We start from the raw sequence: 18,121 nt of genomic DNA, 5'->3' as shown, positions 1-18,121 counted from the left end.
AATTAAACAAATGACTTTTCCCCTAAGGGGTAATTACTCTTTTGCAAGAGATTTCAATGATGATAATATATATTTTGTCCAGTATTGGAAAAGAAAATAAATCCACTAAATCTACATTTATATGTGCTGCCAATAATAATTAAGAAGAAATGATAAAATAATGACAAATTTAGGTATTCATTTTTGAGACATTCAAGAGACCCATAAAAAGTCAATTTCAAGGTGAATTTGATAGAAATTTAAGAACTGAATAAATGATCAGCCTCCCATGTTCATGCTTAGGTTGATCAAATAATTTTTTAAAAAAATAGCTACTTCTCAAACTAGATTATGTATTTAATGCAATACCAACCCCAAAACTCAATTATTTTATAGAATTAAATGAAGCGATAACAAATAGAGACTTGATACTCATGAATATAAAGAAGAACCAAGGGGGGGTGGAAAGTTGTTCTCCCTCTTAAAAAGAGGTAGTAGACTATGGTCATAGTGTATTACTATTAATTAGGGTCATTATGCTGAACAATTTTATTAATTTTGGTTTGTTTCAAAGGAGGTACTATGAGGGTAGGGATCATTGGATCCACTCTTCTTTAATCAAAGTATTAGACATCTCAGTCCAAACTCCCCCCCCCCCCCCACAAGGAAAATAAGTAAAAAGTAATTTGAATTTGGCAATATGAAATTTTTTCATGTTGCCCAAAGTTTGGATTTTTGCAGGCTACTTGACACAAATCATACTCTAGGTCAGAAGTGGTAATACTGGTTTTACAGGACTTCAGTCAGATATACCATTCAATAGTACTTTTAAGGAAATCTAAAAGCCCATGTAAAATTCCTTGCCAATAAGGAAATGGCTTACCAATGGCCTCTTAGAATGAAAGCATTCACGTGATCTTGTGACTTTTAGGGAGTCAATTTTAGTGGTTTTCATTTTGCAGAACTCAGACTTAGGTTATACAAAGAATTAATTTAAGTCCTTAAAGAATGTTTTCATTTTATGAAACAATAGTCAAGAACATTCATTGGAGAAAATAGACAGTTGTATAATTGAAAATATATTACCCTAAAAAAGAACTACATTTCCTGGGAGCCCACTGATTTCCTGTCCTTACATACTTCCTGTAGATGTGGAACATCCTGCCCTCTTTTTGGCCCTGTCAGTGAGCATGGCAGTGGTGAGTGGGGATTTTGAAATGGCTCATCAGCCATGGGCACATGGTCTTTATTTTGTATCCCTTTTATTCCTTTATTTCTAATTGATCATTAATAAACCTCTTAAATATAGTATTTTATTATTGAGATTTAATTTTAATTTTTACATTGATGGTAACCACTTGGAGAAGGAATTCTCAATCTTTTTAAGATAGCTTAGATAAATTTTGCCAAGGCTTTTCCCATCCACCCACCCACCCTCACAAACTCCGAGAGAACTCTGAGCTCTTTTTGCAGCTGCTGCCTTTTTCTTTCCTTACTTTTTGCCTGGTCACTCTTCCTACTGGCTGGACTATTTTTAGCTGGGGGACTTTTGTTGAAGAGGAGATAAGTCACTTCTCTCACCCATCTGCTCTAGCCCATGTTTCTCAGTTCCTTGATGTTTCCTCTGGCATTGCTGATACTGCTACTGATTTAACCTCCTGGGTTACCTCAGCCATCCGAACCTGACTTTCTTGATCCCAATAGGCCCCAAACCCAGCCTCAGCCCTGGGCCACAACTCTGGTAGCTGCCTCTGTTGCTGATCCTTTTGGTGCTGCTGATTGCTGCCACCAAGAAGCAGGGAGTCCTTGGAGCCACTCTCCAGACAGCTGGTAAAAAGACCTGGATGTGCTTTCCCTAGGCAATAATTAGTCTCCACATGGCAGGGGACCTCAATGGGGAAGAGGAAAGAAGTTTACTCTTCTAAACAGGAAGTAAAATTGCAAGCATGGCACATTCTATAAAAGAGCAGTGTATTACCAATTTCAAACAGCTTCCAGCTTTAGGATGTTTTTTTCAGGAGTGCACTAATCCTTTTACTTTTCTTGCCTGAGATTCAGGGGACAAATTAATTTCCTTACAACCCTTTGCCATTTGGGCCTGCCCAGTTTCTAAGATTCATCTAGTTTGAGATTCCTCAAGCCCATGTTCTACCTCGGTATGGGAAATCCCACAGTTCTGACAAAAGGAATCTGAATGGATAGAGAAAGGAACTTTAAAGAGACTGGAGGTGAAAATTTTAAGCCTCTTCAGACTTCATTATTTTATGAAGGTCTCTATATTTTACTGTATTTTGCTGATTGTTTTACTTTAAGATTTAATTTGGTTGGTTTTAAGTTCATATATTAATCTGATCAATACTATTCTGTTACACTGAATCATTTTAATCTACTGTGTTTTAACTCCTGTTATATTCTGTTACCATTCCCCTATAACTATACTGAACAAATATTATTGAATAAGCCCATAAATAAACAAACAGCTTTTGGCCTTCTAAGTTGTCACATAGATGATGGATGGACTTCATCAAAACTGTTTACAATTATATAACAACCTTTGGAAAATTTAATGAGCTAAATATCTCAAATTGATTTTAAGAGGTCTTTAGACATGATTTTTAGATTTTGTTTTCAACAACTCTGACTGATGATTTTGTCTACCTAGGTTATTTGTAACAAGAGGTAAAGGGTACATTTTAGTAGTAGTAGTACACATTTGTAAAAATGTGAATAGATTGGACATAACAGTCTCATGCCAAAGGAGCTAGGAAGTTGATGCCAGGGCATGGCACCCCTGAATGGCTCCCAAGAGGGAGCATCTCTCATTTGTAACTCTTTTACTTATTCTACCCTTCCACCAGAATGATCTAGATTCTTGGTGACATTTTTAGACTCAACATCAACAGTACAGAGGTTTGGTCTTTTCTAGACTCCTCTGCCACATTGTTGTAATGATGGCAGTAAAAGATTAAAAAAAATATCTCAGCCAAGGTTGAAAGATTGCTACACCTGAAAAACTTGTGACAAGTATCCATCAGTTTTTAATGTCATATAGCAGATTCATGTAAAATATAATAGTGGCTTTGCTTGCTATTGTCATTAAATGGGTTAAAACTTTGGGTATTTTTATGCCTTTTGACTGTGAATTTCCTGTTGTACTATTGTTCTTTATAAAAAAAAAAAACTGTTATTGGATCATGGCCAAGTTTGAAAAGGAAATGGATCTCATTTTTGGGTGAGAAACCTTTGTACTCTACCTTTCCTTAACTGACACAGTGTGTTAATGATTGTAAACTATATATCTTTGATTTTTAAAACTTTTATTATTGTTTTTGCTTGCATGTGCAACATACTATTTCAGTTTTAATTTTTTCTTTTTGTATTTGAAGCACATCACTAGTATTGAGATTTTCTTTAACTTTTTTGATCTTGCAGTAATATAAGTTTAAAATACATTTGCCCTCATGTCAGTGCATACCCAAAAAGCTTTAGACTATAAAAATGATGCCATGGATTGTTAAAAAAATTATGTGACTTTTTGTCTGATTCCAGGAGAAAGGAATGCAAAAAGAGCCACTGCATAGTGCCAAAGAAGCACAAAGCTAAACTGCATAGTGTCAATTGAGCACAAGGTCAAAAAGACTAACCAATCCCAATGGAATTAATGAAAATTTGAGCCAATACAAGTGGACTTGAACTTGTTTGGGGTTTGAGGTTGTGGCTGTTTTGACATATGTCAAAGGCAGGTCTTCCTTGTCCCACATTCTACCAAGTATCTCAAATTTAGCTCCTACCTGACTCCTATAATCTAGTCCCTATTCTGTCTTTGGCAAAACTTTCTATAGTCCTGGCTGCTGATTGGGAAAGTGCATAATTACATAAATCACTTCAATTGGGTCCTGATTCAAGGACCTTTTATGGGTTTATTTTCCTTTACTTAAATTTTTTACATATAAGACTTTGATAGTCTATAAGTCTATAGAAGTTAGAAATTATTTTTTCTGTTTTCTTTGAATTTTTCTTTGATGTTTTTGATTTCTCTTGTCAATTGATTTATATACCTCATAACTCAGCCATACATCCCTCAGTGACACCTGTGTTTTTTAATACCCTCTTCAGGGGGGAATGTATTATTATTATTATTCTAAAATGCAAAGTTTAAATTCTTTTTGAGAGTAATTTTAGGATAAGAAACATGCTACCTCTCCAAATCCAGAAAGTGAACTGTTTGGAGAAGGCACCATGAAGATGCCTCTACAGACCACACACTGCACCAGAAGATCCAGAGTGAACTTTGGAATGTGATGATTTGAACTGTGTAGGGTTGAATGCATTTGTTTTTGTATCTATACTCTTATGCTGGAGGGGACTGCCCTCTAACTGGCTTTTTGTCAGTGCTCCTAGCAATTATTGGTTTTGTTCTCTTTTCCTCTTATCCTCAAATTATTGTAATTTCAAAGTTGGTTATGTTTACAAGATCCTTTGGAGAGACTATTATTCCATGGATCTCAGGGGGGGGGATGTATAATTGAAAATTTGTTACCCTAAAAAAGAACTACATTTCCTGGGATCCCACTGACTTTCTGTCCTTACATACTTCCTGTAGACAGGGGATATTAGACAGGGAAGTGGAGGGTTTCACCCTCTTTTTGGCCCTATCAGCTAGCATGGCAGTGGTGAGTAGGTATTTTGAAATGGCTCATTAGCCATGGGCACATGGTCTTTATTTTGTATCCTTTTTATTCCTTTATTTCTAATTGATCATTAATAAACCTCTTAAATATAATATATTTTAAACTTTTACACAGTATAAATATGTTCTTGCCTTCATTAACTTTATAGTATAGCAAGGAATATAAAATGATAAGACACATGAATGGGAAATAGTAAGTCAACTACTGAAATACAGTTTGAAAAAAACTGAGTCTCTAACAGATCTATAGATGAATAATAAAAGCAATAATATAGGCTTTTTGGGTGAAAATAATGAACTTGCCTCCTTAGCTTACCTTTTGTTTAATCTCAACTAATTTGCCTCCTTAAGAAGAGGGGTTTGGGGAGTGTCTAACTCTAGATAGTGATCTATAACTAAGGGAGTGCTAAAGAAATGATTTAATTTTAGCTTGGAGGCAATTTGTCTAGATTTTGTTAGCTGGTATGGGAATGGGTATGGTGACTATGACTAAAGAGCTGTCAACCTTTCCTTACTGGTGATAGCTTCTTAGCACTCTACCCTAACAAACTCTAGCTAGGAAGTTATGAAGGTGGTTCTTTAAGTTATATGTCCAAAAATTCACCTTAGGAGAAGAGAATAGGAGAGTGATACAAAGTTTAACATATGATTACAGTATTTTTGTAGTCTTTCTTTGTATCTTTATGAATTAGTCCTGGCATGTGGCAGGTGCTTAATAAATGTTGACTTAACAAACTGTCGATCAGAAGGGACCTCAGAAACAATCTAGTTCATCCTATGCCCAAAAGTCCTTCCTGGCAAATGGTCATCTTACTTCACAGCCTTGAATATGTGACCATCATGTTCACTCTAAGTCCTTTCTCTTCCAGGAAAAAAACTTCTCCAGTTCTATCACCCAATTTCCATATAGCATGGACTAAAAGTCCTTTGCCATTCTGGTTGCTCTTCCCTGGACACTTTCCAAATGATCAGTGTCCTTTCTAAAATCTGGGAACAAGATTTAAACACAACAGCCAAGACATTGTCTAATCAATCTATCAAATCCTTATTCCTAGGCTCTCTACCTATCTTTTCTTGCCATTCTAATATGCTGTTGACTTGTGTCGAGTTTATGGTCCAATTAAATTGTAAGATCTTTTGCAGACAAACTGCTCTCTCCTTATTCCTCTCAATCTTGCACTGGTGAAGATGGTTTTTGAACCCAAGTATGAGGTTTTATCTTAATTCCTCCTTAATTTCATCATTCCATTTGGACCAATGTTTCAAATTGTCAAGATCTTTTTGAATCCTGACTGTCATCTAGTGTGTTAGCTCTCTCTCACAGCTTTGAATCATCTGCAAATTTGGGAAGCATGCCATCTATGCCTTTTTCCAAGTCAATGATAAAAATGTTAAACTGAAAAAGGGCAATCATGGGATTCTCTTCAAAACTACTGTGGGTGTTGTTAACAGAGACTTAAAGGATTTCCTGTTCACTTATAATGTAGCACAGATTTTGCTGCCCTACCTCAAGCTAAAAAGTCCATTCCCATTCCAAAGCCCCCTTAACCTCCACCAGCCCACTTCAAAGCTGATTTCTATACCTACAATTTTTATATAGCTAGTTCTTCATAGATTTCAATTGGTATTTTAACAAGGAAATGCTACAGATGTAACAATTTGGTATCTAATATGCATATTCAAAAGTTAAATACATACTAAGCCTTTGCACATTATTTTCTATGCATTGCTCTCTCCAATGCAGCTAGCAAAGACAAGTGAAAGATGGTAAAAAATTAAAACTAAACAGTACTAATTTTACAGAAGGCCCTGATATGCAGCTGGTTGTTACCACACACCAAGATAGAGCGGGGAAAACATCAGCATTGGAAATAAACATTTATAAAATTGGGTTTATTAAAGCAAACTGGAACAGGACAAAAGAGTCCTACGAATTACAGATCTCAACTGCTGTGAGTTTATTTTTGAAACAAAATGTTTCTAGGTTTAATATAATTTTCTTTTTTATCCTTTGTATATTGTAATGGTTGTGTTTCTTGATGACTAAATTCATCATAAAAAAGGAAAATCTATTTTTTTGTAAAAAGAAAAAACCTTCTAAAGACAGTATACTTCTGAAGGATGACTTTTGTTCAGTTCATCTTTTGAATGGAGCTTTTTTTTTAAAACAAAAATGAAAACCCCCCAAACCAAATAAGCAACAAGAATTAAGCTCTGGAACTAATTGTAGTGTTTCATATATAATAAAATTATTTAAAGAACATCAACATCCAAATTATTTTGCCCCAAGGGGAGATGCTTTATGAAATTTGAGGTGTGAGGTCTTACAAAATAATTAAAATAGGACATTAAGCATTTATTTCATCTTGAGTACTACTTATTTTTTTAACCTTTACAATCGAGTACAATCCATATTTTCAAAGGAAAAACAAATGAATGTATCCCACTGCCCCAGGACACCTCTCTGACTTTTTGACTTCTACATAGTCTTATTCAAAGTAGGGGGAGGAAGGGAGAGAGGCAGACAGACAAACAGAAAATCACAGAGACAGACAGGAAGAGAGTTGGACAGGCAGACAAGGAGAGGAAGAGAGGAAGGAGAGACAGAGAGAGAGAGACAGAGAGAGACAGAGACAGAGACAGGGAGAATGGGTGAGAGAAAGAGAGGAGGAGAGAGGGAGAGAAAAGGAAATGGAACTCTTTGTACTCATAAATGTTACTTAAGTCTGAGCAGACATAAGACTATGTGCTGGGAATCTTACAACCTGGAGATCTTAAGTAATGGAATGTAAAGAAAGATCTTGAACTAGTAAAAAAGGAACAGTAATTCCTGACAGTAAATAAGCAAAGAACCTTCAAAATAAGCAACTGAAGAAATTTAAAAAGGAATAGATACTCCTACTGAATGTGAAGGGAAATTCTTTCAACATATTTAATTAGGGAACAGAGTGAAAAACAAAAATGAGGCCCTATGTACTGAGTTTGCTCCAGTAACTCAGATTCTAGTTCTGTATATATATATATATATGTATGTAGGTAGGTATATGTTAGAGCAGAGTTGGAGAAAACTAGGCATTATAAATACCTAGAAGCTTCATTAACAGTTCTAGGCTACTAGCATCCCTTATTCTCTTCAGTAAACCTTGCCAAATATATTACTAACTTAGCCTTAAAGGGTAACCATTCAACCTGAAAGAGTTAAATCAACTTTTTAAAATGTTAGGTTTGCTCCTAATGGCAGAGCATCCTTTTCTGAATCCAGCTTTGTTGGCTCTAATTGAATCAGATGGTTATTCTGTAAAAATTCCCTAAGAGGTAGAATTCAAAGTAGGAATTTTCTTTTCTATCTGACACTCTCTGAAAAAAGTAGTGAAATAAGCATTGCTCTTTCCATGAGTAATGCATTAAGTTTCTATAGTAGCTAAGTCAATCCCTATTTTACAGATGAGGAATCTGAGACCAAGATAAGAAATGCTTATTATTTCCAGTTATCTCCCTGCTATATAATATATGACAAAAAATCAAAATCATATTGTACAAATACATATGGTGACTGGCAAGTAATATTCAGTTTGGAGATACCCTGATGCAATGGGAAAAGCACTGAATTTTAATTAGATGACCTGGTTTGGAAATAATGTCAATAATGTATGACTTGATACAATTCACTTCATCATTATTGACTTCATTTTTCTTTTTTTATAAAAAGTCTGGCCTACATTATTTCTAACATCTCTTTTACTTTTCCTCTTATGTTACTTAAAAAAGCCCAAACAATTTGTTACTTGTAGTGTTAGTCCATGAAATCTTAGCTTGAGCCATACACCAAAAGAGTTTCTTAGTTGACTCTGTTAAGACTAACCTCTGGTGATAGCATAACAATAAATTATATTATTACCATTAAATAATCACATCTTGAGTTCACAATACACATTTGTTCTAATACTGATCTGTGAGCTCTTCTATGTATTTGAAATACAGGAAATACACCAACTTAGGTACAGAAATAATTTTCAGTGTTTTGTACTATTCTCAAAAATAAATCTTAAGTACAAATCGACAGCCATGGATTAGTACTAGTAGATGGTCACTTACAGAAATATTATAAAATCTACTTGTTTTTTCTATTTAACTCCACTAGGGGCAAAATTTTGGAACAAAGGAGTACTTGTCAACTGAAGAATAGCGGAACAAATTATGGTATAATAATGTTAGAGCATACTATTATAATATAAGAAATGACAAAAAAAGTGATAATTTCAGAGAAACTTGGGAAGATGTATGAATCATAAAGATCGAAGTTAGCAGAAGTAGAACAAGCTATACAATAATGAGGATTGTAAAGAAAAATAAAATAACTTGGAAAGATATAAGAATTTTGACCAAAGATAAAGCACAATTCAATGAGAACCTGAGGTGAAGAATGCTACTCACTTCCTGACAGAGAGGCAATAGACTCAAGATGAAGAATGAGACATACGTTTTTTTTTGGTCAAGAGCAATGCAAATTTGTTTTCACTATGCATATTGTTAGAAGGATATTTTTTTTTCTGTCTCACCTGGGGGTGGGGAGGGGAAAGGTGGGAGGAAGAGAAAAAAAAATTTTATTAATTAAAAAGTAAATAAAAATTCCACCCAGCATTTCTGCTTAGCTGGTGAAAAGCAAGGAACTCATGGAAGTAGTCAAGGCTATCTGTGGAAAATACCCCTCCTTCCAATCACTCCAACGTTGAATCCATAAGAAAAAAGAGAGGGATATGGGTTAGTAATTGGGCATGAGAAGAAAAATCAGATGATTTTGTAGAGTTGCTTTAAACAATAAAGACATTCTCAAAGATGAATAGCCACCCCACAAAGTTAAACTGCCAAGGGGAAAAATAGGATAGCATTAGCATTTTCAAAGAGGTATTCATAGCATGATAAATGGAGCTTAAATGATTGACAATTGAAGCTGTCTATTAATAACATTGGCCCCTTCTGCTGCATGTTCTCATTAAATGACATAGTAGGAATTAATAATTTTGGGGAAGTTGATAACAGATTGTACAATATAGGGTTTTTTAAAAAAAGAAATTGTATCTATGATTTCCAGGAGATTTAAGAAATCTGGTTATTGAAAGGAGGAAATGAAGTTTTGGTTTCAACTTGATGGTTCAGTATTTTCCACTTACCTCTTTGTTTCCTATTAACTGTTAAGGGAGTTTATGGAATCATACTTTGGGAATATGAAGAAACTTTAGAAGTCATTAAATCCAATCCTCTTTTTTTCATAGATGAGTAAACTAAGGCACATAAAGTTTAAAAGACCCACTTAGAGTTATATAGCTTTTAGGTACTGAGACAGGAGTTGAATCCAAGTCTTCCTAACTTTTAAGTCCAGTGCTCTATCCATTATACCATACTGTTTCAATATGTTGACTGATTTTGTTAATTTTTTTAAAAAGGTTACTAGAAGAAAAGGGTCTAAAAATCCATTTTTGGTTCAGAGATCTATGATGGTGGGGAAAGAGAAGTAGGAAGGGATTCAGAAGACATAGGTTTTAGTGATTTAAAGCAAGTCATCTCACTTCTTGGGGCCTCAATTTTTTTTTTAATCTAGGAATTATAGGGGATAGATGGTCTCCCAAATTTCTTACAGTTCTAATGTCCCATGGCTTTATGACTCCAAAATGGATTTTAATGAAACTTGATTTGTAAGTGGAACTTAAAGAGATTGAAAATTGTACTATGTGAGGCTTACAAAAATTAGAATCCTAAATTTTGAGAGCATTGTGTTATTTGGTCAGAGTTGGCCAGATGAAAAGTTTTTTTTAATTGAAGATTAGGCAAAACCATGGAGAGAGATTGTAATTCTTCCCCACTCCCAAATTCTTGGAAATTACTATCTAACATATACTCCACAAAATTATTCATTAAAGATTGGTTTTCTGCAAATTAAATATGAATATGCTTTAGAAGATTGCTGAATTTAGTTCATGAGCATTGGACTATTCAGTGCTTACATATGGGTGGTGCAAATGATACAAAAGTGATACTTTTATGCCATTGTTTCATTCTTTTTTGCCCTTTGGACTGTAAGGTACAGCTTTAATAGCAGAGATGGCCAAACCAGTTAAACTGCACATTCCATTTCTACCCACTTATTTCTGTTTTAAAGAACAAAACTCAACAGAATAACATTTTGTGGTCCTAGGAGAACTCCATTTCTGACTTGTTTTTTAAGCTAACTATAATAAAGGAAATGGATAACACCAGGTAGATATCTAAAACTGACAGGAACTCCAAAAGCCATGTGACAGCTAGGTGGCACAGTAGATAGAATGCTGGGCCTGGAGTCAGGAAGCCCAAGTTCAAGTCTAGCCTCAGATACTTACTAGTCATGTGACCCTGGGAAAGTCACTTAATCTCTTTGCCTCAGTTTTTCCAAATGTAAAATGGGGACAATAGTATTCTCTATCTTTCAGGATTGTTATGAGGATCAAATGAGGTAATATTTGTAAAGGACTTTGCATAGCACCTGATATATATAAGAGACATGAACACATCCTCTACTTCTTCCTATGTAATTAGTCTCTCACCTTATGGACAAGGAAACAGAGAGCTAAGGAAGTTAACTAACTTATTCAAAGTTGAAAAAAGTTTGTAAAGATCAGAGCTGGGATTTGAATCTAGATGCTTAGATTGCTGACATTGGTTCAAGAATCTTTCTATCCAATGAAGCGAACATGTATTAGAAATAGAAATGGTCCAAGCATTTATATAAAATTAGTCAACTTCTGGCAGGGTCCTTCATAATCTGATACTCCTCTATCTTTCTAAGCTTTGTTTACTTTACACCTCACCAAGAACTCTGTGATTCAGTGACACCGGCCTCCTTGCTATCCCACCAACAAAATACCCTGTCTCCCAAAGCTTTGGCATTGTTGTTGACTATTCCTCATTCAGGGAACGGTCTCCCTCCTCATCTCTACCTCTTGCATTTCTTCAAGTAACAGCTAAAATCCTGTCTTTCATGGAAAGTCTTTTTCAATTCTCCTTAATTATAAAACTTTCCCTACATTGCTCATTTCAGATTTATTCTGTATATTCTGTAGTTGTTTATATGTTATCTCTTCTTTTAGGTTGGGAGCTCCTTGAGAGCAGTGACTGTCTTTTAACCTTTCTGGGTATCACTAGTGCTTTACACAATGCCTGGCACAGATCAGGCATTTAATAAATGTTTACTATTGACTGTCTGGCACCTAAAATAATTCTGAGTGACACTAGTACTCTGAACTATTCACCTCACCTTTCTTCACTCTGTCTTCTTTCCTCCTTTCTATCCTATGCCTGTTAGAAACTTCTCCTTTACACTATCCCTTTCAATGACACCCAATGGCATTGCTTAGCCACCAGGGTGTCAACACCACCACCATATTCTGTTGCCCAAGTCAATAGTAACTAGCTCCAACTGAGTGGATCCTGTATACTTTTGCAATTTGGGGATAAAATCTTGAAGGAATATTGATTGGTGGAGGTCATTTTGTCAACAATTTTCTGTATCTGAATAGTTTTTGAACCTATTTTATCATTTCGCAGTCTTACATTTTTATATTGTTCTGTTCCAAATTCATATAACCTACTGTCAGCATGTTTTGAAGTACTGTAGCCTTCAAAATAAGAAGAAAACATGATCCCCAGCCTAAAAAAGGCTTACAATCTAAATGAGGAGACAAACTAGACTGTTCATAACAGGTGTCTTACAGTTGTTTATTCAGTTAGACTGTTTATGACCTATTACTCATAATTTCCTTGTGAATCAACATGGCACATCTGGGAGAACAAAACCTCCCACTAACAAATGAATTCCTAGAGTGTAGGTGCCACACAATACTTCAATTAATTCATGGAGGCATCCTTCAGCCTTTAGAAAGAATGCCTGTGGCATGGAGACATGGTAACTTGTTAAGGTCTAAAGAGTCAGGGTAAAGACTAGAACTTTGGAATTTATGATTCTATTTTAATACTTTTTCTGCAACTAGATCATGATACTTATTTAGATGATCCATTTGCTCATTAATATTTCTATTTATTAATGCATTGGCCAACTGTGACTTCAGAGGATTGATGGTGAAACTTCCTCCCACCTCTCAATGAGGAACTATAGGCAATGAAGAAGGCATAATTTGTCAGTGATAGTCAGTGCCTTGGGCTGTCTTGCTTAATTAAACTTTTTTCCTATAGAGATGCATCTTTCTGCTACTCACCTGAGGACTTGAGTTTCCCCAGAAGGTATTATTAGAGTGTTGGGGAGGGAAAAAAGGAGGCTGATCATCAATAAACCATTGAAAATACTTTTATTCCCAGGAATTTCTTCCAAATCTAAGTTATTTCTTGGTAGTTTGGCTATTCCTTTCTTTTCAAACTTGGGCAAGTCACAGCTTTTCTGGACCTTGGAATTCTCCTCTATAAAATGAAGGCCTCTAAGTTTCCTGTTAGCTCTGAATCTATGCTCCTATGGTTTACCTTCTCAGTTATGAATCTTTCCAGTGTAATTAAAACTTTTTGATGGGGAGTAGACAGCACTTTTGTTAAAAAAAATTGTATAATAAATTAATATAAAATATTTGCTCTCTCTATAAATGGCCAATGATTTCACTTCAGAAAATTCTAATAACACAAAGCATTGTGCCCAACCTCTATTAAATCTTTGTAAAGGGATCTGACATATTACTTAATACATATTGATGGTCAGTATCATAATAAAAAAATTATTTAACTTTTCTTTGTTCCTGACTAAATTTCCTTCTGTTAATAAAAACCACATACCTGAAAAAGTATAGGATTGTCGTCCTCACAGTTATCGGCAATTCCTCTGCTTCCCCGAATAATAATGAACAAAACGAGAGTGGTAGCTTTATAGTCCTCACTTTTGATTTGTAACTATTTCATTAAAAAAAAAATTCATGTATCTGTGCTAATCCTTTTCAGGCATACTGCCAGGATTTAATATCATATCATTCTTTATTCAAGACAGAAAATTACAAGCCAGTTTCTTGGTTTGATTGACCTTTCTTTGTTTAATCTGTTTACTAATTGGAAGTATGCTTCCATATCCTTCTATCATTTTTCCTTAAAGGAGGATTTTCCATCAATCTTAAATGTTTTATGGCTTAAATGTAACTGTAAGAGCTTGTTGAACATTTATTTATTGAGTACATGGTACTCACTGTTTGGACCTATGAGTATTAGAGAAAACAAATACCTTCCCTCAAAAAACTTCCAATCTAGACACAGAGCAAAGACAGACTTGGCAGCAGAAGTGGTATTACTTATTTTCTGAAATTTGAACTAAATAATTTCCTTAGAGCCATGACCCCATCAATCTAAGAAAACAAGATAAATCAGTTTAAATTCTACACTTCACAAGCCCATAGAAACAAGTAGGAAGTAGAAAGTTCTGAGTGTGGCTTGGAAAGAATTATATTAGAATGGTGCAGGAAGTAAAAAAAAAACACTGATTTTTTTGATTCAGAGTACTGAAATTTAAATTCTACCTCTGACCTGTCCTTATATGACCATGAATAAGTTGTCCTGTTTCTTCAGCTATAAAGTGAGCGGTTGGGTTAGATAACTTCTAAGGTTCTTTCTACCTAAAGATCTATGGTTCATTTGAGTATAGAATCCAAAGGAAATATCTGGTATATGTTAAAGGAATCCTGTGTTTAGGGCAGCTAAGTGGCACAAAAGAGAGAGAGCACTGAGCCAGAAATCAGAAAGACTTAAGTTCAAATCCACCCTCAGATACTTACAAGCTGTGTGACCCAGGGCAAGTAATTTAACTCAGTATGCCTCGATTTCCTCATCTGTAAAATAAGTTGGAGAGGAAAAAGGCAAACCATTCCCATTTCTGTCAAGAAAACCCCAAATAGGGTCATGAAGACATAACTGAAATGATTGAAAAACCAAAAAAATCCTGTGTTTAATTACTACGGCACTATTTCTTGATTCATGACACATTGGAAAATAAATTCTTTCTGTTTTCTATGCCTCGTTGATTCTATATCTCTATATGAAGAGAATATTTTTTAAGAAGCAGTTTAATACAAAGAACTTTATGACAGTCTTTTAATCAACCATTCTAATAAGATAGATCTGTAATACTGAAAACCCAAGAGGTTCAATGACTTGCCCTAAGTCAGAAAGGTCAGTGGCAGAGTAGTTATTAAAATCCTGAATCCTTGACTTCAAGTCATTGGGCTAAGCCGCATCTCAACAAAAATTGTTACCAGATGTCTTAAATAACTCTTTTGGGAATTAGATCCTTGTAAAGATGTTTAAATTTCCCCCTCTTAATTGGAATAATTATTAATGGTGATTTTAAAATCTCAAATAAAAATGGTTGCTTTTGGAACCTTTGATAACCAAGATATCAATCACTAGTATATTAAGGGGTAACTGAGAAGTATCCTAGTAGCCTCTATGGTTAGGTAGTTTTCCTCAACTTGGGTTTCTTTTTTTTTTCTTTTAAATACCATTTTTAAATTTGGCAATTCAAAAGAACTTGAGGCAGCTGGGTAGCTCAGTGGATTGAGAGTCAGGCCTAGAGATGGGAGGTCCTAGGTTCAAATTTGACCTCAGACACTTCCCAGCTGTGTGATCCTGGGCAAGTCACTTAACCCCCATTGCCTAGCCCTTACCACTCTTCTGCCTTGGAACCAATACACAGTATTGATTCCAAGACTGAAGGTAAGGGTTTTTAAAAAAAGAAATATTATCAGAACTAAATCTATTATCAGATCACACCAGTAAGCAAAGATAACCTTCTCCATTTCTGAGAGTGTCTTTTCCATTGTTAATTACAGAAATTTAGTGAGAACAAAAATTGTACTAATATTTTGATAGGGATAGGGATTGGACCTATTGTGGATTAAGGGAGACTCCCAGATGAGGACATTCTAATTACCAGTGTAGGTTGACACCTCCTCTGAAGCTTAAAGCCACAGCTCCAGTTGTCTAGAACAGTGAGAGAGTAAATGATGGCCCAGGATGACACAGGCAGTAGATAATAGAGGTGGGACTTGAGGCAGGCCAGGTCTTCCTGTTTTCTAGGTCAACTTTCTAACTACCACATCACTTTACCTCTCTCTGAGATGAAACCAAAATTTTGACATCAGTTTTGAAATGAAGTTTTGAATTTAAACAAAATTTCTATATCAATAAACTACTGTTCAAATGGATCACAAAACTTTGAGCTTGAAAAGTTCTCTCATCTAAAAATCTAGGCTTTAACTTATGTTCACCCTAACAATTTATTCTAGTTCCTGGTTGCCCTTCCCCACCTCCTACCCCCAGCCCTTCCCTGAACCTCATCCCTTAAGCATTTACTAACTGGATGAAGATCATCCCAGCCAAATTCTGCCAAGCTTTCTAGGAAGACTGGGACAGACACTACATTAGCAGCTGCTTAAATAGCAGTCTCAAGAGGATGTCAGCTGCCAATATACTGGTCTTGTATTTTGAGTAAGAATTTTTAAAAACCCCTTAAATCACCAATTTATATACCATGGTATAAAGTCAGGCCCCTGTGGATCTTTGTGCCTAGATCCATTCACTTTTGTGGCTTCCACTGAGCTCTCAATTTCTTCTTTCTATATATGTAAGTTGGGCTCTTTTCTCTATTGTCTGTCCACTTAAGCACTGGGTTGATTGGGATCTCTCTAGGTCTTAGGTTTTTTTTTTTCCCTTCTGTAAAATAAGAAAGCTAGTCTGTCTTAGATGCCCTGTGATATTTGTTCTAGTTCTACATCTATGATCTTATAATGGGGGAGTGGGGTGAGTCACTCAACTCCTACCCAGGGTGATCTCCCTCCAGTCACCCCCTGGGTCTGCAAATCAAGCAAAGGGTAAGCAGTGTTTACAGTAGTGATTCTCAGTCCCAGCTTTCTGCCTCTAATTTTCTCAGGGGGCTATCTGAAATTACCCTTTTTCCTAGGCAAAAAAAGGTGTCTCAATCTCAAAATGAAATTCATTTATTTTAATCTTAATGAAATATCTACTATTCAGTACTTTGAAGGATGGAGAGCAGAGGGTTAGTTTAAAGGTAGCAATACTTTCCCTCTACAATATACTTCCATTGGCCCCCCCCCCCAATCTCTAGCATGTCCAGATTTATTCTAATAGATATTTCCTATTTCCTTCCTTCCTTCCTTCCTTCCTTCCTTCCTTCCTTCCTTCCTTCCTTCCTTCCTTCCTTCCTTCCTTCCTTCCTTCCTTCCTTCCTTCCTTCCTTCCTTCCTTCCTTCCTTCCTTCCTTCCTTCCTTCCTTCCTTCCTTCCTTCCTTCCTTCCTTCCTTCCTTCCTTCCTTCCTTCCCCTAGCATGGAACACAATGCTCTGTATACTGTAGGTGCTTAATATATTTTCTGGGTTGTCCTTGGATCTTTTCAGGTCCAATTGCTAAAAGCAACACTTATTGAAGCTAAAAGATACTTCTTGTTTTCTGTTTTTGATGTGTTTAGCAAGACAATGCTCATTGTTTCAAACAGCAGAAAAAGAACAAGTCCAACCCACATTTTTCACTCAGGATGAAAAACTAGAAATGCCATTTCCCCTGTATTTTTGATAAAAGCAAGCAAAGTGAAAACTCCTTACAATTTTTCTTTGCTCATTTTTCTTCCCAGCTTTCCTAAAATCCCTAACATGCTTCTATTCTGAAATACTCCAGCACTGACTTCCTTATTTGGTTGCTGGAACTGTTCTTTGTCTTGTTCAAACATTCTGCTACAGTTGTAGGCTCTCCCTCTGCCCTTCCCCCTCCCTCTCCGTCCCCCCTCCCTCCCCTCTCTTTCTCTCTCTCTCTTTCTCTCTCCCTCCCTCTCTCTCCAGCAGGTCACCGTGACTCAGCCGCCTTTGTAGTTCTCTTCCCAATCACACATCGCTTATGCCCATTTAAGGAGTACCTTTCCTTCTGGAAATCATAAGGATGCCAGCAAGCTTTCAGCTGTTTAAAAAGATTGCTATGTTGCTTATATTGTAGGTTACTATGAAGCATGTATTTCACTCAATTATGTTTTTCATTTTGCAAAGTATGTGTTATTACTGTTATTATTTTAAATCAAGAAAAAAACTCCCATACTGCACAGCTGCCTTGTTGTTGATTACTGTAACCCTCAGTGACAGGGAACTCAAATTTGCCTAAGTCAAATGCAGTTTTTAATGGCTCAAAAAGACAGTACACACTGATTAATCTAGAGGGTTTTTAAAGGAATGTTTTAAAACCATAAGAACCCTAGAAAAAAAAAGCCAGAAAGTAAACTAGAGCTCTGGGGCCTTAATTAAGACACACCTTTCAGTAAATGGCTTCCTCTCTGCAGGCTGGAGTTGAAACCAGTGAGGCATGCAGAAGGGCTAAGAGTTATGTTCATATTTTCTTGCTCAGCTGATCCAAATGTTCTGCTCTCTGCATTCCCTA

At 35.8% G+C, this 18,121-nt stretch overlaps 1 protein-coding gene across 5 annotated transcripts in view; it reads right to left on the bottom strand.

Annotated features, from left to right (window-relative positions):
• PALLD (palladin, cytoskeletal associated protein) overlaps positions 1-18,121 on the bottom strand; it is a 490,519-nt gene that overhangs the window by 121,572 nt on the left and 350,826 nt on the right. Inside the window, exon 1 of one of the 5 annotated variants that reach the window (XM_056802877.1) lies at positions 13,478-14,606. The exons of the other annotated variants lie outside the window; for them this stretch is intronic. The gene's annotated coding sequence lies outside the window, so the exon portion shown is untranslated. Of the gene's footprint in view, positions 1-13,477; positions 14,607-18,121 lie in introns of those variants that run through there. 5 annotated transcript variants of the gene reach the window in all.

The sequence above is a fragment of the Monodelphis domestica genome, chromosome 6 (genome assembly GCF_027887165.1).
Source record: "Monodelphis domestica isolate mMonDom1 chromosome 6, mMonDom1.pri, whole genome shotgun sequence".
Lineage (NCBI taxonomy): Eukaryota > Metazoa > Chordata > Mammalia > Didelphimorphia > Didelphidae > Monodelphis > Monodelphis domestica.
Note: the sequence above shows the minus strand (reverse complement) of the source record. Positions and strands in the feature narration are given on the sequence as shown.